At 37.6% G+C, this 23,136-nt stretch overlaps 1 protein-coding gene and 1 long non-coding RNA gene across 2 annotated transcripts in view; one reads left to right on the forward strand and one right to left on the reverse strand.

The window, feature by feature from the left end:
* LOC132099259 (NACHT, LRR and PYD domains-containing protein 3-like) overlaps positions 1–23,136 on the forward strand; it is a 117,930-nt gene that overhangs the window by 28,019 nt on the left and 66,775 nt on the right. The window lies entirely within an intron of this gene.
* LOC132099168 (uncharacterized) lies at positions 1,894–5,643 on the reverse strand. Its single transcript, XR_009423040.1, has 2 exons — positions 5,428–5,643; positions 1,894–2,251 (listed from the first exon to the last, which is right to left on the reverse strand). It is a non-coding gene; the product is annotated as an uncharacterized LOC132099168 (long non-coding RNA).

Consider the following 23,136-nt stretch of genomic DNA (forward strand, 5'->3'; position numbering starts at 1 on the left):
CTTGTTCATGCCTTTATCACCAGCAGGGTTGACTATTGTAATGGTCTCCTCAGCAGCCTTCACAAGAAGACCATTAGACAGCTGCAGCTCATCCAAAATGCAAAATGCTGCTGCCAGGTCCTTACGCTGGCTTCCAGTTACATTTAGGATTGATTTTAAAGTATTTTACTTGTTTATAAATCACTCAATGACCTAGGACCAAAATATATTGCAGATATGTTCACTGAATATAAACCTAACAGAACACTCAGATCATTAGGATCGAGTTGGTTAGAAATACCAAGGGTTCACACAAAACAAGGAGAGTCCGCCTTTAGTTACTATGCTGCCCACAGTTGGAATCAGCTTCCAGAAGAGATCAGATGTACTAAAACATTAGTCACATTTAAATCTAGACTCAAAACCCATCTATTTAGCTGTGCATTTATTGAATTGTGCGATGTCTAAACTGATTGCTCTGCACAATACAATGTATTGACTGTATTTTATGTAAAATCATTTTACATTTTTAACTGTTTTAAATTCATTTTAAATAAGTCAATTTTTAAATAATTTCCAAAGTTTTAAAATTGCTTGTTTTATTTTTTGTTATTATTTTTCTTCATGATTATTTTACTTTCATGTAAAACACTTTGAATTACCATTGTGTACAAAATAAACTTGCCTTTCCTTTTTTTTAAGCGACCGTTATTTTAGAATGTATCGCCTTTTTGTTTCCATGGTGACGCGTCATGCTTGTCATGTGACACAATGCAGCCACAACAGATCTGTATGATAAATGGATCACTTTTATTTATTTTTTCTTGTTTCTTTTCTTCTAAATATTCACAAACATGCTCACTATAGTATGAAATATCTGATGCTCTGATTCTGATAATGTCCAAGTAAATCTATTTCGTAGTTTAAACACTTTTATATTGTCCGTATTAGTGTAATATCTATGATAATATGACAAGCGCTCAGCGCATCCAATCTGGCTCCACACCAGCCAAAGCATGAAAGCAGATTTAAATTCACCAGTTGATGATGTGACACTGTAAAGGGTCTACTTTTATTTGTATAAACACAAAGTAACAAGAAAACTGTGCCTTTAGAAAATAAAGAAAACAAAAAAGGTGCGCTGTCTGCAGCCTTGGTCTGCGGTGATCATTTAGTAACGTTTCTTTAAAATTAACTGTACTCAACGAAGAGACATGAGAGACATATCTATAGAAAGCTTGACATGTCTACTTTAAAACTAAGCAAGTGCTACCGAAAACAAATATTCTGTGACAAAGTAATCCATATGAAAACAACACGATGTCTTTCTTTCACATCTCCCTTCATTATATCTAATGCGACCACGCCCATGCTCTGAACGCGGTATTGATATTTGATATTTTAATATTTCACGTGATGTACGCGGCATGTATACGCCCATACCACAGAAAACAAAGCAGCGAGACTGTTCGCTTTTTTATTTTACTCATCGCTTCACGCTGAGAGGAATAAGGCATAATTCACCCCAAGAAGATGTGCTGAGGATTACCTTAGGATTTGAGTTTTGGATTCCCTCAGAAAAAAAGAATGAAGCGCATTATCCAGCAGAGATCATAAACATGAGTAAGTCTTTTTTTATTTACTTGTATTAGTTTTCACATGACATGTACACATTTTACTAGTTAGACTTTTTCCAAACTATAATTCCAGACCAATTGTATAATCAAGTGAACATTATGAAGTTTCATTCAAACATCTAAATGTTCTACTGTACTACTAGTATCAGTGACCATCACAATAATGTTAATAATGTAGTTTATCATTTAGTTAATTTGAGAGCACATAAACAATATACACTTTGGAAATGCTAGTTATGTATGGAATTACATTTTCTTCAATAAAAATGAACGAAACTTTATTCAATTCAATTCAATTCAAGTTTATTTGTATAGCGCTTTTTACAATACAAATCGTTACAAAGCAACTTTACAGAAAATTATGTTTCTACAATATTTAGTAGTAGCTAGTAGTTTGTGCACATTTGACAGGATTTTAGAAAAATAAAATTAATAATAATAATACAAGACGTAGTCAGCTAGATGATGAACTATCAATATTATTAATTAATAGTAAGTATATGATGCAGTCACACATGTAGCAATAATTGTTAGTTCTGTTTGTTGATTCAAGGTTAGCATCATCTGGGGTCCTCTGAGGGTCAGCATCATCTCTTCTCGGGTGTTCTGGATCCAGACTGGAGCTTGTGTAAATCCTAGTTCGGCAAAACATAGAAACAAAATAGAGACATCATTAGCATAGCTGCTGATCCAACAAAGTAAAATTAGTTTAACCCAAGCTAAAGAATAAAAATGCAGATGCAACTACACTCACAATTTAAGAGATACATTATTCGAATGCTTGGCAAAAGAGATGCGTTTTTAATCTAGATTTAAACAGAGAGAGTGTGTCTGAACCCCGAACATTATCAGGAAGGCTATTCCAGAGTTTGGGAGCCAAATGTGAAAAAGCTCTACCTCCTTTAGTGGACTTTGCTATCCTAGGAACTACCAAAAGTCCAGCGTTTTGTGACCTTAGTGTGCGTGATGGGTTGTAGCGTGGTAGAAGGCTAGTTAGGTACGCAGGAGCTAAACCATTTAGGGCCTTATAGGTAAGTAATGATAATTTGTAACTGATACGGAACTTAATAGGTAGCCAGTGCAGAGACTGTAAAATTGAGGTAATATGATCATATTTTCTTGACCTGGTAAGGACTCTAGCTGCTGCATTTTGGACTACCTGTAGCTTGTTTATTGACGAAGCAGGACAACCACCTAGAAGTGCATTACAATAGTCCAGTCTAGAGGTCATGAATGCATGAACTAGCTTTTCTGCATCAGAAACAGATAACATGTTTCGTAGCTTGGCAATGTTTCTAAGATGGAAGAATGCAGTTTTTGTAACATTGGAAATATGATTTTCAAAAGACAAATTGCTGTCCAATATAACACCCAGATTTCTGACTGTAGAGGAAGTAACAGTACATCCGTCTAGTTGCAGATTGTAATCTACAAGATTCTGTGTGGTGTTTTTTGGTCCAATAATTAATATCTCTGTCTTATCCGAATTTAATTGGAGAAAATTATTTGTCATCCAATCTTTTACATTTTTAACACACTCTGTTAGCTTAGATAATTGGGAAGTTTCATCTGGTCTCGTTGAGATATATAGCTGAGTATCATCAGCATAACAGTGGAAGCTAATTCCGTATTTTCTAATAATATTACCAAGGGGCAACATGTATATTGAAAATAGAAGGGGACCTAGGACGGATCCTTGTGGCACTCCATATTTTACTGATGATAAATGAGATGACACCCCATTTAAGTAAACAAAATGGTAGCGATCGGACAGGTAGGATCTAAACCATCTTAGAGCCTGCCCTTGAATGCCTGTATAGTTTTGTAATCGATCTATGAGTATGTCATGATCTATGGTGTCGAACGCAGCACTAAGATCAAGTAAGACTAGAAATGAGATGCAGCCTTGATCTGACGCAAGAAGCAGGTCATTTGTAATTTTAACAAGTGCAGTTTCTGTGCTATGGTGGGGCCTGAAACCTGACTGAAATTCTTCATACAGATCATTTTTATGCAGGAAGGTGCTCAATTGAGCAGACACAACTTTTTCTAATATTTTAGACATAAATGGAAGATTTGAAATAGGCCTATAATTTGCCAGTACACTAGGATCTAGTTTTGGTTTCTTAATAAGAGGCTTGATAACAGCCAGTTTGAATGGTTTTGGGACGTGACCTAAAGATAACGACGAGTTAATGATATTGAGAAGCGGTTCTTCGGCTACAGGTAACAGCTCTTTTAGTAATTTAGTGGGTACAGGATCTAATAAACATGTTGTTGGTTTAGAAACAGTGATAAGTTTATTTAGCTCTTCCTGTCCTATATTTGTAAAGCACTGCAGTTTATCTTTGGGTGCGATGGATGAAACTGAAGTGTTAGACGCTGTAGAATCTACATTAGCTATTGTATTTCTAATGTTATCTATTTTATCAGTGAAGAAATTCATAAAGTCATTACTATTTAACGTTGGTGGAATATTTGAATCAGGTGGCGTCTGGTAATTTGTTAATTTAGCCACTGTGCTAAATAAAAACCTTGGATTGTTTTGGTTATTTTCAATGAGTTTGTGGATATGCTCTGCCCTAGCAGTTTTTAGAGCCTGTCTATAGCTGGACGTACTGTTTTTCCATGCAATTTTAAAAACTTCCAAGTTAGTTTTTCTCCATTTGCGTTCAAGACTACGAGTTACTTTCTTGAGAGAGTGAGTATTACTGTTATACCATGGCACAGTACGTTTTTCTCTAACCTTTTTCAATTTGATGGGGGCAACAGCTTCTAATGTATTAGAGAAAATAGTGCCCATGTTGTCAGTAATGTCGTCTAATTCATGTGTATTTTTGGGTATAAATAGCAGTTGAGATAGATCAGGCAGGTTATTTGCGAATCTGTCTTTGGTGGCTGGAACAATAGTTCTGCCCAGACGGTAACGCTGAGACATATAGTTAATATCAGTTATACGCAGCATGCACGACACAAGGAAATGGTCTGTAATATCATCACTTTGGGGTACAATATCTATAGCAGTAAGATCGATTCCATGCGATATAATTAGATCTAGTGTATGATTAAAACGATGAGTGGGCCCGGTGACATTTTGCTTGACTCCAAAGGAGTTTATTAGGTCAGTAAACGCAAGTCCTAATGTATCATTTGCATTATCAACGTGAATATTAAAATCTCCAATGATTAGCGCCTTATCAACTGTAACTAGAAGGTCTGAGAGGAAATCTGCAAATTCTTTTAGGAATTCTGTATACGGCCCTGGTGGTCTATACACAGTAGCCAGAGCAAGAGATACATTAGACTTCTTTTGCATGTCTGACAGTGTAACATTTAGCAGAAGTATTTCAAAAGAGTTAAACCTGTATCCTGTTTTCTGGGTAACATTGAGAATATCACTATATATTGTTGCAACACCTCCGCCACGACCAGTCTGACGGGGCTCATGCTTATAACAGTAGTTTGGTGGAGTAGACTCATTTAGACCAAAATAATCATTTGGTTTTAGCCAGGTTTCAGTCAAGCAGAGTACATCAAAACTATTTTCTGTGATCATTTCATTTACAATAACTGCTTTGGGTGTGAGTGATCTAATATTTATGAGCCCAAACTTTAAAAATTGTTTTTGTTCATTTACTTTACATTTTTCTGGTTTAATTACGATAAGATTTTTTCTAGATCCTACATTATATTTTGACCTCACTATTCGGGGAACAGACACAGTCTTAATAGTTTTTACAGCGCACGTACTTTTATCATTTAAGCGGGTGGAACAAAACTCATCATAATAGTTATTAGAGAATTGTCTTACTAGTCACATGGAGCGAAGTGTCCTGGAGATGTTGTCAGAGAGCAGCTCCGCTCCGATTCTGCTGGGGTGTAATCCATCAGCGCGAAACAGCCTAGGACGCTCCCAGAAAAGATTCCAGTTATTAACAAATAGCAGTTTCTGTTCTTTACACCATGACAACAACCATTCATTTAAAGCAAAAAGTCTACTGAACCTTTCGTGTCCTCGTCGATACGTGGGCAGTGGTCCCCACATGGAAATAACCTATATAAACATATATGTTTTAATATAGGTTTTGATATATGTTTTTAATATATGTGACATATATAAAATTGGCCGTTTTCCTATATTATATGTACATATATGTACATATATGCACATATATGTGTACATATACGTACACATATATGTGCACATATACGTGTACATACATGTGTACATATACGTGTACATATATGTGTACATATACGTGTGCATACATGTACATATACGTGTACATACATGTACATATATATGTACATATACGTGTACATACATGTGTACATATATGTGTATATACATGTACATATATGTGTACATATATAGGTACATATATGCACGCATATATGCACATATATGTTCACCTATATATTAGTAAAATTATTAAAATCCATTGCTGCTAGACAACATAAATAAAAGCCCAAAATGTAGAAATTTACATCTTTTATTTACTTGAACAATCAAATATTACAAGAACAAAAATAAGACAAAAAACTGAACAGAAAAAAAATAAAAAATTATCTTGTCGATCTTCTTAGCTCCGTGAGCTTTGCATTTATAGATGTGCCAATCTGTCCTCGGGTGGCTGCCGGCCACTTCTTCATTGTAGCTTCTAGAGAAGACAAAAATAATAAGACAGTATAAAAATTATAATAATAATAATAATAATATAGTGCTTCATCAGGAACCCAAAGTGCTTACAGTACAGCTGCGATTGGACACATTTTGTATAAAGGGCTGATCATAATAAAAAATGTGTCATGTAAAAACGTCAATTGGAAGATTCTGATTGGATTTTGCTAAATCTGAAAGAAATTCTGATTGGAAACATCAAGCCCCCCCCCCGCCAAAAAAAATTGGTTTGCTTAAAATACAGGTTAAGTACAACTTCTGCAGTTGTTTTAGGGAAATTAAGGCCGCTCTGCAGATGTCAAAATTATATTTTTCCGAATAAGGCTTGGTGCATGTTTATGCACGTCATGATTAGATTATTTGTTTCCATGTAAACTAATTCAGATTTTCCAATCCCTCAATTTTTTAATCTGATGTAAGAAACTTTGCACGTGTAAACTAGAGATGCACCGATTGCAATTTTCTGGGCCGATTCCGATTTTTCATAGAGTTTGACCTGCCGATACCGATTTTAGCCGATTCCGATTTCATTTTTTCTAATTACTTTACAGCACACACAAATATTTATTTTATATCTTTTCTGTAATAGAACATTTTACAATTTGCATAGTACATATTTTTTTGAACAGATAAACGCTATAAAATATAACTCTATAAATTACTCCAGGTGTGGGTAATTCACACACATCTAGTGCAGGGTTATGGAAGAACCATTTCCTTTTTACATTCAATATCCAATAATTTTTTTATATATGTATTTAGCAAACTAAACGTCTGTATGAAGACAGGGAATGGTAATAAAATAATATATAAATAAAAAATAAAATAAATATAGCCTTGCAGTATAAAGATATTTCTCAAAGCACACACACACAGGCCTATTGTAATCACTTGTACAAACTGAATAATAAAAAACAAGTTTAAATGGGTACATTTTCTATAAATATTAGTCTTCGTTTAATTTTCTGACATACCTACTCCAGTTCTTGTTAAAACACGCAAATTCTGTGCATTTTGGGCACTTTTTTTTCCGAAATCCTATTTAGGCTATTTTGTGCATCAAAAGTGTGCTTTCCCTTTAATTGAGCGTGAGCAGTGCAGCAAATAGACTTGGCGCCGAAACACGCGCTTCACTGCTCGCGACGCTCCTGCTTGACGCTCACGCGCTGCTCCTGCTCCCGTTGTGAATGCACTCATTGATTTACGCCGAAAAAAATACGCGCTTTCGGTCTGAACGGGCGTAACTCACGAGGTTTCCTACATGTGAGTTCTGTGTGCACATGTGATGGTGATGTTGCGCGATGTTAATCATGCGGCGCCAGAGTGCATTTGATCGGCATAAAATCTGCATTTGCCAGACCGACCAGCCGGTCGCCGGTCACGGCCGATCACAGCCGATCACGTGAAAATCGGCCAATTCCGGTCACCAGCCGATCAATCGGTGCATCTCTAATGTAAACATATCTAGTTGTCAATGGGCTGCACTTTTATAGCATTTTTCTGCACCCAACAGTACCCAAAATACTTTACAATGGCCTCCCATTGACCCATTCACACACACATTTCACCGGCGAGATGCCATGCAAGGTTTACTCGAAGCAACAACAAAAAAATCAAAAATCAAGCAAATCAATCACCGGTATAGACAAAATAAGCCACAAACACAGGACAGAGGGGATTAAGGGTGAAGGAGGGGTAAATATGATTATTTATTAACACTTCAGACGACAACAATTAGTGCCATGAGGTTATTTGCAACACTATATGTTCTACAAAATAGAGGACTACACTTTTTTTTTTTTTTCACTACACACCTTACAGTGCAATACCCCAGAAAAGTGGCTTTAGAAGAGGAAAGGTAGGATCAAGAAAAGAGCAATCGATGAATTAGTATTATATAGGCCCAAAGCAGATACAGTAACAATAATGGGTGCCCTACCTTATGCAGTCTCCATTGATGCCTAATAAACATTGATACAAGTAGGCTATGGTTAAAGTAGTGAACTTATAAAAGTTTTGTTTTCCCTTCTTAACGCATTATGCATTTACTCACCAATAATGGCTGACTTTTTAATGTGGTCAAGGGCGACCAGCTGCTCCCCATCCCCTCTGGTTGGCTTCCCACCTTAAAGTAATATTTCAAAATTATTATGAAATGGGGGTAAAATGAAGGTGAAGAAAACTATATTTTTTTATATACACATCACGTTTTCTTGAGGTGCCAGGAAATACAAAATGGCAGGTAAAAAAGCGATGGTATGCCCGCACACAAACAATAATTTTGAAAAATAATTTGTCCCACACAATATGACTGACTTTTTGTCTTTTTTTTTTTCAAGGACAGAAGAGATTAGGAACATGTTGTTTTGTACCATTCAGGTTGCTTTTCAGCAAAGTCTCCAAATCAAAGGTGCCCAGCAGCAGATTCCGCACCATGGCAGTAGCAGAGGTGGCAAGGCGGGCAGCTTTCCACGCTTCTGCCTGGCAAAACACCCCAGAGCCCTTTATAACTTCAATCTGAAAAATAATTTCACATCACAAAATTAATTTATTGGCAACAAACAAACTTTTTCATGTTTCATATTGATTCTTATGCTTAGCTTCCCAATAGTTAATAGGTTTTTTTTATGTATAAATGCAGATTGATGTGTAATGCATATTAATGATAAAGACATGAAACAAATTAATCATTGTTGCTAAACGTTATTAAAGGAGAGGAGGAGGAGGACAGGGTGGGGGAAAGGAGGAGGTTGGATGGAGAGTAGGGAAGGAGAAAAGACAGTGGGTGGAGAGGAGCAAGGGAGGCAGGAGGAAAGGATGATTGTCACTTATAACACTAATTGGCTCCTACAAAGCACACAGTTTATACCCATTCTTACTACATAATATGTTATTCACCTGTGTTTTTGCTGAGGTCTCAGCTGTTGCTGCAGTCTTGTTAGAGAAGAAAAACATTGTTAAACTCTTCAACAATTTTATGCATATGGGGCAAGTAAATTACATATTACCACTAACTCTATCCCAACATAAAAATCCCTATAGCTCAGTTGGAGCCATAAGTAAAATAAGTACAGAAAAATCTTAGGTATAAAAGGGTTATACACACCTGTGGTGTCTCTCGAAAGCTCTCAGTCACCATGGGACTCTCTTTAAAGGGCTCCTCTCGGCTCGGTGTCCTCTCTGGAGTCTTAAGAGAAGAAAGAAACATAGTAAAACTCTTCAACAATTTGTGAAGGGGAATTACATTAATATGCAAGGGAGTTACTGACCGGTTGCACTTCTCCAAAAGTCGAGGAGGAGGAATCTAGATTCTCCACAGGAGTCCTTTCAGTCTGGTTCATAGAAGAAAAATATAGTTATTCTCTTCAATAAATTAAAGTGCAAATACATCAAATAATTAACACTATCAATCAGCCCAACATCACAAGTCTCTACAGCTCTGCTTGAGAAACTATTTTAAAAGCAATTAAAAACCAGAGGAACTTACCTTTTGAGCAATAATGCTGAGGTCACTTTTCATTTGAGGGATTTCTAGAAAGAGGTTATAAAAAAATAAATAGAAAATAATTACAATCACTAGATCAAAATAGCACCCAGCAACTCAGTGCCCTTACTCTTCGAAAGACATTTCCTGCAGCTGTGAACGCAAGCTACAACCCTCCAAATTTGGAGCCCGTTGATAAGGCTCTGCAGAGGAAACCTGGTTGTGAACGCAATTTTCTTTCTTTCCAATTTCTGGAGCCAAATGCCTTCTTGAGCCGTTGAAGGCAGAGAAGCATCATTTATTCTCATGAACTGCATGTTCTCTAGGCCATGACTTTTGTTAACCCTCTACGAATTCCTCCATAAAGAGACAAATAAATATAATTCTAATTTGAATCTTATCAATGGCTATATGAGCACCCACACTACCTCACCAGCCATTTATTTTGACAAACACATGTTTCAGCCCATAAAATTTCTAAGTTTATACTTCTCTGCCACCGCAATATCCATCTCCAGAAAAAACCCTGCTATTAAATTTTCAAATATTCAAAATTAGGAATACTTACGATTGATTATAATGTCTTTCAGACGTTCATTTTCATTTTTAAGAGAATGGACTTCACTTCTCAACTCCTGCAAATTTCTTTGCATTTGGTCAAGTTTCCTTCTCTCCCACATCTGTTCGTCCAGGTGTTTTCTTAATTCGGCAGCTGTCTACGAGAAAGAGACAGAGAGAGAGAGAGAGAGAGAGAAGAACAACAGCTAATTGGCTGGGATGATTTCACGAGAGGTGTAAGAGGAAGGTGGCAAGAAGTCTAGGGCAGAAATCCCTCCACTTGGCTATATGTAACTAGTTGTCCGGCCTCTTGGTGGTTATTCCTTAAAACATGAAACTTCCACATCTTGTATTTCATGTAATGTATGCATGTAATACACCACACACATGATGTCATCATTTAGGCTACCTTTTTCTTAGAGGGTGGTACCATGTCCTCTTCATCCCCGATACCCTCCTCCTCTTCACTGGCCCGCTGGGAGGGAGAGAGAAAGAGAGAGAGAGAGAGAGAGAGAGAGAGAGAGAGAGAGAGAGAGAGAAAGTTGCCAACTGTGCTGGTGTCATACCTTGTAACAGCTACTGGTAATGCACTTTATTTAAAAAGTCTTACTTATTTTTACTGTATTGCAACACTGGATGTAGACTGGTAGTGTACCTTGTCCTTTGAAGGTCTGTCATGACGTGCCTCATCCTCCGCCTCCTCCTCCTCCTCCACCACCTCCACCTCCTCGTGGTTGTATTTAAAAGAACATCTCTTTTTCACGTCAACCTTCGGAGGGAGAGGGAGAAACAGGGGTCATAACAGCTTCTGTTAAAAGCAATTTAACGGTGACAGTGGCGCAGATGGGAGAGTACCTTGTTCTTTGAAAGTCTGTCATGACCCTCCTCCTGCTTCTCACCCTCCTGGTGCTTGTATTTGGAAGCCCCTCCCTTTTTATTGTCAACCTTAAGACAGAGAGAAACAGACTGACATTTAACCCAACTCGTATTAACTTACGTTACACCACCTTGCACATACTTATCAACAAAGCACATGAAATTATCATAGATGACACAATTACAAACCTACACACATGCTTACACATTAAAAAACAAGAGAGAGAGGGGGAGATAACTTTAAGTAAAGCACCATTTGGTGCAGTCAGTTAACGTTACCTTTTTCTTTGAAGCCTTCTCAGTCTGCCCCTGCTGCTCACTGTATTTTGAGTTTGGGATGTGAGGACGTTTTGTTTGCCCTTGTGTGCCCTCGATCTCCATCATCTCGATCTCACGCAATTTTATTTTGAGTTTTTTTTCAAATTCTGGTGTAATAAAATTTAAATGTTATTATGAACTGCAAACATTTGTCTAATCATGTTTAACGTTACCAAATCTAGCATTAGTCCCAATTGGACTTCACTAACATTTAGGGTTGCCAACTTCAGAAAAGAAAAATGCGGGACAATCGTGGTTCTTTACAGGAAAATGCGGGACACTCAAAATATTTGTACTGTATCACATGTCATTTCGTTTAAAATGTTCTTCTCAGATATTAAACACGTTGGTTTTGCTTAACCTATTTATGTACAATTTAATTCCAAAACGAATTTTAAGGTCACACAAAAAAGTCACATACCATAGTTCAAAATAATAGCATTTATCTGAAATAGGAAGCTTTTGTAACATTATACACTACATTTGAAAGTGATAGCATACTTTTCCCTCAGCAAGATTTCATGTTTTCTTGCGTTGGCAGGATGTTGGACTCATGAATAATAATCACGTTGTTTGAATTCACCAAAACAGATTTGCCGAAATTAAAACGTTAGCGCGAGTCCGGAATACCCGGATCGAACCGGGAGCGACCAGACAGCAGAGGATTCTGTTCGCAAATCAAACTGTAATTTGTCCCAAAAGAATAATTAATTCTCAATTTAGTTGGTTATTGTCTGATGCGCGTGAGTGTGGGCTGTGATTGGATGATGCGGTGTCGTGATAATTCTCAAGTGTCATGTTGCGGTTGTATCAGTCAGTGGTTAGATCAGTAGCAGTCTATTTAATCAGGACATGGGAGGTCCCGAACGGGACAAATAAATTTGACCCAAAATTCGGGACAGTTGGCAACCCTAACATTAGAAAATTAGGTAACGTTAGCTAACATGAGCCAGAAAGCCTCCAAGATCTTACCTAGTAAGATCCATTTTACACTACTTTAAGTGTTTTACAAAACTATTTAATGTGGTATGTAACTACATAACGTCAGTTAAAGTTAGCGTGTAGTTAACGTAACATACTTGCCTCGTCAATAATTCTGGCTCGGTGCACCGGCCAGGGTTGGCGGCCTTTTCGCCATTCCACCAGCTTCTCGGTTTCTGCAGTCCGTTCAAGAAATTCTTTAACCGAAAAATTCCGGACACAGTCGATGGCCAGAATACTATGGGCCCCTCTATCCTCACCCTCAGTCCATTCAAGTAGGACGTAGCGGAACTCCAACGCTGATATCGCCATTTTTACTCCCCAGCCGTTATCTTTCGGCGCGAAACTTAAGATAGCGCGCTGGGCCGCGTGCGGAAGACGTCATCAACTACGCAGCGCGCTAGGCCGCATGCGGGTGACGTCATCACGCGACGCTGTAGCGGCCGATCGGTATCAGCAAGAGTGGAGAAATGCTTGCCAGTATAAATAACGTTAAGGAAATAAGACGCAATTAGAGAAAAGCAATAGATATGGATCCAATACGTTACAAAAGGTACCTCGTTGACGATGAAGCACCCGTTCCAAAAAGAACAGAGAGAAGACGTAAACGAAAGTAAGTATTGTCAAAACGTGCTAGAAGCTAGTTTGCTAAGTTAGCCAGCTAACAAAGCTAAAGATAATTTCCTAAATTTCCATGTAAACATATTGTGGCATAATTTCCCTTAATGTATGTTAAGTATGTTTGTAAAATAAAAAATAAGTAAAGAAATAAAGAAAACTGTTAAAGTTGGAACTCTAGCCAGGAAAATATTTAACTTTTTGAATCTAACGTTACAGTCTTAAAGGTTTCACATCATGAATGGAATTTACCTATTTGGACAATCAGTCATATCAATCCTATTATATTGAGTGATGCATGAAGTGTTTTAACATTACCACAACATTTTTGTTAGGAAAATTTCTGAAGATATGGGTGATGATGAAGAAGCTATGGCCTCATCTTCTACAACTCCGTAAGTAGAAAACACGCACACACACACATTAGGCCTACATATTTCTTGATCAAGGATTTTTATTTTAGGTATCTCACCCAAGAGGACAATCAAGATGATTCGGTGTCTACTGCTTGTGATGACACAGTAAGTTGCTAAAAATGGCTAAAATATTCAAGTTAGGTGTTTTTTGTTTTGTTCGTCCATGCACACTAGTTACTGTAAATCATCATAAGATAATTCCACAACCCAAACTTCCACCTGATGTTGCATAAAGTGGAGCACAAATTGGAAATACCATATTACTTTGTCCTTTCCATATTGCAGCAATACCCATGTTTTCATCTTGTTAGAAAAAAAAAACAAAAAAAACATTAAGTTTTGATTCAGGTGCAAATGCAGCATCTCTCTCAGCTGGCCACATACAAAATGACAGAACCTGTCTCTCACTGTGTTTGGCCAGATGGAAATGGTGGTCAGGGCCTGATGTCACTCTTACGTCAACACAGGATAGTGGCACAAAAATATACATGTGGACAAAAGGGGGCACAGTTATTATTTTTTTTAATTAATTTATGATATAATGACAAAAAAATCAATGGAAAGGACTGTTACTGTACTGTGACTTCAAATGCAGGTGGTTTCCAACCACATGAAATGGTACATTTGTATGAGTCTGTGCAAATTTGGGTTTGCTAATCCAATGTTTTAAATTCACAGATGAACCAACCCATACCTGGCCCTAGCTCTTCACCTGGGGAGCCAGTAGAGGAACATCTAGAAGACCCCACAAGTCCAACTTTAGACCAGAAACCAACAAAAGAACAGGTGGAACTCCTGCTGCTGGCATTAAAACTCAAACACGGATTAACAAATAGAGCCTTGGAGGACATCATGCACCTTATCAACTTTAGTGCTGGTGGGGAATTGGTTAGTGGCTCAAAGTACCTTTTCTACAAAGCATTTGATTCAGTGAAAGACATATTAGAAGTACATTATGTGTGCAAGAGTTGCAACATAAGCATGCAGGAAGGTCCCTTTAATGTCAAGTGCCCAGTCTGTGACCAGGACACATCAAAAGCGTATGCACAAAAAGACCAGTGTTTTTTGTACTTGCCACTAAAATACCAAATAAAAAAACTGCTTGAGGACCACGAATTAGGGAAACACCTGAAACACCGTTTTGAGAAGAAGGATGCCTCCATCAAAGATGTATATGATGGACATTTATACAAAACACTATCACCCCTTGCATCACCAGACAACATATCACTGACTTTCAACTGTGATGGAGTGCCAGTGCACAAATCAAACACAAAAAGTTTGTGGCCAATTTTGTGTACTGTTAATGAACTGCCAATACAACTACGTGCAAAACATGTTATGCTTTGTGGCCTGTGGTTTGGTCAAAACAAACCAAATATGAACACTTACATGAAACCATTCGTCGATGAATGCATAGAGTTGTACTCTAATGGTCTTGTATGGCAAAGTGAAACTGAGGAAGTTGTCACAAGTAAAGTACTGCTTACTACCATGGTGGCAGATTCAGTTGCTCGGCCAATGATTCAGAACTTTAAGCAGTTTAATGGAGAGTTTGGGTGTTCTTTTTGTATGCAGAAAGGAACAAGTGTGTTAAAACGCAGGGGCCGTGTAAGGGCTTATCCCTATGAAAAAGCAGAGTTGAGGAATCCCTCCCAGACTGATGATCTGGTAGAAGAGGCTCTTGCTGGAAACCCCACTAAGGGAGTGAAAGGGCCTAGTATTTTGTCTTGTTTACCTGATTTTAATATCATTGACGGCTGTGTTCCAGATTATATGCACAGTGTGCTGCTGGGTGTAGCAAGAAGCATCACCACGCTGTGGTTTCATTCTGAAAACTACCAATCGCCATGGTATATCGGACGCTCGACAGAACAGATTGATAACATTTTAACTTCTATTAAACCCCCCTGTAATGTTTCCCGTGTCCCCCGCTCAGTGAAAGAGAAAAAGTTCTGGAAGGCACACGAGTGGAACATGTGGTTGTTTTATTACAGCATACCAACATTGAAAGGGGTCTTACCTGAAAAATATCTAAAGCACTGGTTTAAGTTGGTAAAGGGGGTTTCTCTTCTACTCGGTGAGAATATATTACCACTGCACATATCAGAATCTGAGGGGTTGCTAACAGAGTTTGTTCAGGAAATGGAGACCCTTTATGGGATCAATAATGTCACTTTCAATGTACATTTGTGCCTTCATCTGCCCAATACTGTGAGGAACTGGGGTCCCCTCTGGGCACAGTCTGCATTTGTGTTTGAGTCATACAATGGGATCATTTTAGATATGATAAAGAGCAGCCAGGGAGTTTCTCTGCAGATAATGAAAACAGTTTGGCTACAGGTTGCCTTTCCATCATTTTCCCAAAAAACCATGGTGGCAGCTTCTGATGATTACTTGGCTCTCCTAGAGTCTTTTTCAGTTGAGGAAAAAAAGGTGCAGGAAGTAAGTCGCTCTCATGGTGTTACATCTCTGGGTAGGCCTAAAATTTGTATGATCAAAAATGAGGATTTTCTGGCCTTGAACAGCATCAGCAACCTAGGAAATAGAGTCACTGTGAAGTATTTTTGCAGAGTAGTGGTTAATGCTGAAATAGTTCATTCACAAAACTACTCGCGTACTTTTCGGAGAAACTCGTACACTGTCATTCTTTCTGATCGAGAGGAAAGTATTTTCTCTGTGAAGACATTCATTGTCTGTGATCTGGGGCAGGGGGAGACATGTTATGCAGTGGGGAAGTACTACCAAAAAGTGAAACAGGACATCTGCAGTCATTTCAAGAATCCTTGTTATTTCATCCCTGTAGGGAAAAGTCTGGGGCCTTTAGTTGCTATACAAGCATCTCAGATAAAACAAAAGTGTCTGTTCATTAAAACCGTGAGCAGAAATGTTGACATTGTCTTCAAATTCATTAACCACAGTGAAATACTCAGATAGATGTGGGATGATGATTATTACTTGAATGTTTGTTCTATGTATTTTTATTTTATTTTTTTGTTGTTGCTACATTTAGACTGTAATGACCTTTCAGCCACATTCATCTAGAAACTGCATGAAGACAATACAGAAAACATTGCATTTTGTATTGCATTTGGTGGATGTAATCGTGAATGTGTGGATTTGTATGAACTGTAATGTGAATCTGGAAGTGACTTGAAATTGGAAAAAAGGCTTGATTGACAAAATAAAAACATGACAAACCATTTTGTTATACATTTCCTTCTTTTCCACTTACTTCATACAAGAAAGAATTGACCTTGTAAATGTTTCAGGAAAACGTGTAGACATCATCATTTTCCATCTCCTCTCACTTAATTGTCATAGTTCAATTCCATAACATGCCAATTACATGTGATACCAATTTCATGTGTTTGCACATACATAAGTTCTTGCATATTTTTTTTAGTTAGTTCTTAGTTATTGCCTTGGTAATAGAAAATAGGAGCTAGGCATCATGTATTACAGTTGCCAAAGTGAGATATGAGCTACAAAATGTAGCATGTAAATATGTATGTAAATATAGGGTATGTAAATACTTGTATGTAAATATAGGGCTTATATGTGGATATAGAAGGAGACCTATATGGCCTGTATATGCACATATATGCGCCTCAATTTTGCCTATATGTGGCATATACGCATATATGCAGCATATATATGATCATATATATGCATATATGCTGTATATATGCAGCATATATGTGCATATATGCTGCATATATACAGCATGAATGCACTTATATGCTGCATATAGGTTTCATATATGTGCATATATCCACATATAGGTTCTTTCCATGTGGGTCCTGACACGACGATCGTCGCCGCGGGCGTCGTGCTGCGAACCGTCTCGATCAGGCTGCTGAAGTCCCTCTTCAGCGTCTCTGTCTGCCGCAGCGTGGTGTCGTTAACCCCGGCGTGAAACACGACCGCTCTGGGGCTCTTGTCGGCCTTCAGGATCGCGGGTATCTGCGCAGAAACATCGAGAACACGAGCACCAGGCAAACAATGAGTGTGCACTTTACCTTCGGCTAACGTAGCACTTACGTGTCGGACGATGGAGTCTCCGATGATCACAGCGTCGGGTCCTGTCTTGCGGAGGGGAGCGAAGCGGTTCCGGATGGAGATGTCGAAGGCAGGAGGGGGAGAAGTCGTCGCCCGGGACCCGGCTCGCGTCCTCTGCTGTGGATGCACCCAGGGTCCGTGGTGTCCCGGCGTCGCAGTGAAGGACATCTGGGAAGATCGCGTCCTGGGTGCACCGGGCCTGTGCAGAGAAACACACGGAGTAGACGTGGTGGGACTGTTAGCAGATCGCTGTATACTTACCCCGGACTTGTGAGCGTCAGCCCGGGATGATTCCAGCGCGGCTCTCCGCTCTCTCAGCTGGGCCTGCCTCACCTCCAGGTCGCGAATCTGCTTTCCCAGGCCTCGAGCTCGAGCTGCACAGAGTGGAGACATTCATCCGCCATTAAAGCAAGTAACAGTGAGTACAGCAGTGGTAATGTGTGTGAATAGAGTATTAGCAATGTAAGCGCAGTTAGCAGCAACCACGCCGCTGATGCTAACGGGCTAAAAGCTAATAGCGGACCCGGGAGATCAAAATAAAACTAGTGATAGCGAGGCGCTCTGATTGTTTTTGTTGTAGAATACAATAGAGGATATATTCACACGTTATATAAACGGAAACGATGATGTATAAAATTGATTTTTGAGTTAAAAATAGTCAATGAAAAGAATATAGTGACGGAGCTCAAACGCAGTACAGCCGCCAATGTATAATTTTATAAAACTGAACGTAACTTTTTCAGAAAATATTAAAAATATAGCATTACAAAAGAAGAAAAACACAATGAAAATGAAAAAAATTAACTCAGTCGCACAAATTTAACAGGCTTTGATCTCCTTGTGTAATTTTGTTTAGATTTTGGCTTTTTGTTTTGTGGTTGATATTATGTTATGTATGTTTATACTTTTGTATGTTTTTGTTCTTTGCATTAATAAAAAAAAAAAAAAAGCTCTCGCGGAGATTTGTATGCAATATGTCGTGCCTTATATTACTAAATGTGTAAATAATATTTGACCGTCGATCATCTCAGTCTGTAAAAATGAGCTCTCAGGAAAGACACGGAGTGGCATCATCTTCCTCCTCCGCTTGTCCTTCAAGGCAGCTTGAAGTAAGTTCGTGTTACTGAAGTAACCAATAACATAGATATAAGTTTTATTCATGTTACAGTGTGCAACAGTTTGTCGCGGGTTATTATTGCCATTCAGTAACACAACTTACTTCAAGCTGCCTTGAAGGACAAGAGCTCATCTTTACAGACTGAGACGATCGAAGGTCAAATATTATTTACATATTTAGTAATACAAATCACCGCGAGAGCTTTCCAATATGCGCACCACTGAGTGACGTCTGTACTTCCCGGTCAGAGAGCACCTGTCCATCAAAAGCTCACTATCCAATCAGAGTAGATCACTGTTAAGCCCGCCCCCACGAGAAGTTTGTGTCAAAACACCAAACGAAAAACTGCGAAGCGAAATCTGTGGCAATGCATTCAGAACCCACGATTAGCGAAAACAAATCTTTGAAAAACATTAACAAAGAATGAAGCATATTTGAAGAGCCTGATAAATTCGACTGAGTTCATTTTTTTTTTCATTTTCATTGTTTTTCTTTCTTTTGTAATGGCATTTTTTTGATTTTGTAATGGCATATTTCAGTTTTATAAAGTTTCGTTGATTTTTATTGAAGCAAATGTAATTCCATAGTTATGTGATATCCATTTATATATTTCAACATGACACAATACCAGTCAATAGCAGTTTGCGAAAGCAGTGATATTGTTCAATATTTTTACTATTTAAAATAACGGATTTCTATTTGATTATATTTTACAATTTAATTTATTCCTTTGATCAAAGCTAAATTTTCAGCATCATTATTTCAGTCTTACTCCAAGTGTAACAATATACACTATACCATTCAAAAGCTTGGAGTCAGTATATATAGAAATTAAAACTTTTACTTGGCACGCATGTGATTAAAATAAAATAAAAACGATTAATACGATAAATGCTACAAACTGCTGTTTTCTCAGCTCTTTTCAACATTAATAATAATAATAATAATGATAAATGTTGAGTAGAAAATCAGAATATTAGAAGGATTTCTGAAGGATCACGTGACTGGAGAAATGATGCTAAAAATTCAGCTTTGATTGTTCCTAAAGAACTGTTTAACTGCACTTGCAAGTAAATCTCAAGTTATTTTAATATATTCTAAATAAACTACAAAAATAAAAATATATACATTTATTTTGTCCTCAAATTCTTTCTTGTAACTCTTCCCTCTCAGTCAGACACCTGACTGAAAGGCTTATTATGCAGCTCATTACACGGGCCTTTGTCTTCTCAGGTGTAAATCACAATAATATTCATGATAGTTGACACCTACTCGCATATGCCCTTTCGAAACAAAAAGTGTCTTAGAAAAATTAAATCAATCTATTGTTTTCTGTGAGTGAGTAGACAAGATGATTTTCTTATCATTTTGAAGCAATTATAGCAAAAATAGGCTACAAGCTCCAGGTTTGACAGTCTTGTAAACAAATGTTCTGTATGTGTTTTATGACCCTATTTCAGTGACTTCAAAATGTTAGTTTTTCACTAACCACTCATAAACTTTGTTTTGTCAAAAACACGATCATGTACATACATGCTATATATATATATATATATTACTGTAGCCTAGTTTGTACTGAATACAGTGTTTTCAGACTTTAGCCATTTAGATGTTTAGAAGCAACTGAAAAAAGCAAAAATGTCAGGGCATGACAAAACTTCTCCAGGCCCCCAAAATACCCTTAGACCTCAGAGGCTTAAGTTAATCAACACTATGGTAGAAATACAGCTGACTTAACCCTATCCACTGACTGTTTTTCAGCATTCAGTTTGCACCTTTTTGCCATTATACATCAGACTCAGCTTCACCGATTTAGACGACAAGGTCTATACTAGGGATTTTTGGTTCTCCGGCCAATTTGCCGGCACCCAGGATCTCACCTTCTCTGCCAGACACCGCCGCTGAGCTCCAGTCTTCGTCACGGCCATTGCTCTCTGCTCCAGCCACACACTTTCCATGACACCGAGGCTTAACCTCACCTCTACAGACGTCACTTCCAATTTTCCCCTGGCATCCTCTGATCTTTCCAGATCCATCCTCTTTTCCTCCAATCGGAAGTTGACCGTATTTAAGCCTAAAGTAAACACTGATTAATTCATTACTCCTAAATCCAATCCAGCAGGGCGGCCAATATTTCGAGCAAAGCTCAACACCACCATCGGCTCTCCTTAAGCACTGGGTCGCATTGGCTGGCTTCCAACGAGCCTGGGCCGTGCCCCTGATCTTACCACAGCAAGACTCACTCGCATACTGCTTTGACTCAAACTTTTACTGCGGCTCTTCCGGCCGCAGCGTGGTATGCAGCCAGGTCCCAAGCTCTAATGCCAGCGGCACAGGCCGTGTTGCAAATTAATTTAGGTAAAGTCGCTAAAAAGCATGTTGTTCATCGCTGAAAGTTGTTAAACGACATTGCGATACAAAAGGATGTTGATGTCATTTTTAGCCGGCGTAGAATACAAAGAAATTACTAAAATTTTCTGAATTTTAGATAGCATTTTTCCCGGTATTTTTAAATTACAGATAAACGGATGAAAAGATTGATTTTCAAGAAAACTAATTCAACTCTGTACCTAAATGATCAACGATTATAGGCACAAACTAACAACCAAGGTTTATCAAAGGAAACGATTATCGATCAAGTGAAGAAAAAAAAACAACAATAACCTTTAAAAATGACCTGAAATACATATACCATAAGTAGACATCCAAAAGGCCCTTTTTACCGCCACACGTACTGCCGCGGCGGCGGTATAAAGTGCATTTGCAGCCTTTGACCGCTGAGTGGCGCTTTAACCACAAGTTATCAAACAAGCGCATCAAAGCACATTATCGCTAATAGACGTCAGTTTTGCCTCACTGATGTGTTAGATTTGATGGCTTCAGTCAGGGAAACTGAAAGGAAAACACTGTAGTTAAAATATTTAATATTTAATATCCACAGACAAAAGTTTGGTACTTATGAAGTTATGTGCATTTCTTAGAACGAATTCAAGCAGGATGTCAAGCCTGTGCCTGAACCTGTGATTATATTTTCTCTAATCTACATGGTATTAAACCATATTTTAGATTTGACACATTTAAAAGGTGTGCAGTATTATTTCTATTATATTATGCGTTATATTATTCAAAAGAAATTGTGGTTTACTTTGCATTGGAGCATTAAAAGTGGTAGCCTATTTTAGGGGGGTTGGCTACATGGATTAATATGCAAAATGTCAATATAAGGATTACTTTATCACAGAATATCTGTTTTCGGCGGCACTTGTTTAGTTTAAAAGTAGAAATTTCAAGCTTTCTATAGATATCTCTCTCATGTATTTTCGTTGAGTATTCACAGAGTTACAGACAAAGGCTGCAGACAGCACACCTTGTTTGTTATCTTTATTTTAATAAGTGCACAAAGTTTTGTTGTTATTATGTCTGTATCCAAAAAAGTAGACCCTTTACAGATTCGATTGATGTATTGCTCTTATCTGTACGATTAAAACTGAAAGTGAAATTTAAGTTCTTTTCGGGGTTATCAGGAGAAAATGACTCATAACGCGTATCCGCGTTAATCGACTCCAGAGGGTTAATAAAACAACATGCATTTTTGTTATTCGTTACCTGTCCTTTAACTTATTGGGAAAAAGACATTTGTCCGTAAACTGATTAAGAAATTGTTGCATGTTTAAATGTGAAGCACTGTATAATGTTGTTCCCATTATTTTTGGCCTAATTTGCCTAAAACAAGAAACAAATAAAATTAAACCGGCACGATTAAATCTTTGAAACTCTAAAGAATTAATAAAACGTCTTCACAATTAAACTCAAGTTCTCTCATTATAATCAACAACATTCACACGAAGTAAAAAAAAGCTTTAGTAATTGACAACTAAAGTAATTTTAAAGGGAACCTTCTTTACTTGTTTTTAAAGTAGGGTAATATCATATAGCCTAAAAAAATCCCTGTTTTTTTTTTTATTTTAGAAAAAAAAATCTGATTTATGATTTAAACCGATTTTTTAATCAATATTCAAATGATGAAGAAATTTTACAAAACAAGTTTTAATATAGTTCTTTATCATTCATTTAGCAGTCAAATTTATAACTGCAACAAGATGATAAAAAAAAACAGTACTGTTATTACCTTAATGCTGGAAAGATGCAATTTTTTTTAATACTAGCCCATCATGTATCTAACCATCCACTCAGCTGTTTGAGGACCTGTTAATATTTTTTCTAGTTTATATTTCCATCTCGTTATGCCACTGGTTTAGAATTTTTATTTTTTTTCTTATAGAACTTATTTGTAAATAGAGCAGACACTGTCTGTGTCTACACCGGACGCGAGAGTTGTCATCTGTGCCCCACAGCGAAAAGTGTGTCTAAACTTGATGACATCACACTATAGTGTCAAATCATCTGAA

The sequence above is a fragment of the Carassius carassius genome, chromosome 22 (genome assembly GCF_963082965.1).
Source record: "Carassius carassius chromosome 22, fCarCar2.1, whole genome shotgun sequence".
Classification (NCBI taxonomy): domain Eukaryota; kingdom Metazoa; phylum Chordata; class Actinopteri; order Cypriniformes; family Cyprinidae; genus Carassius; species Carassius carassius.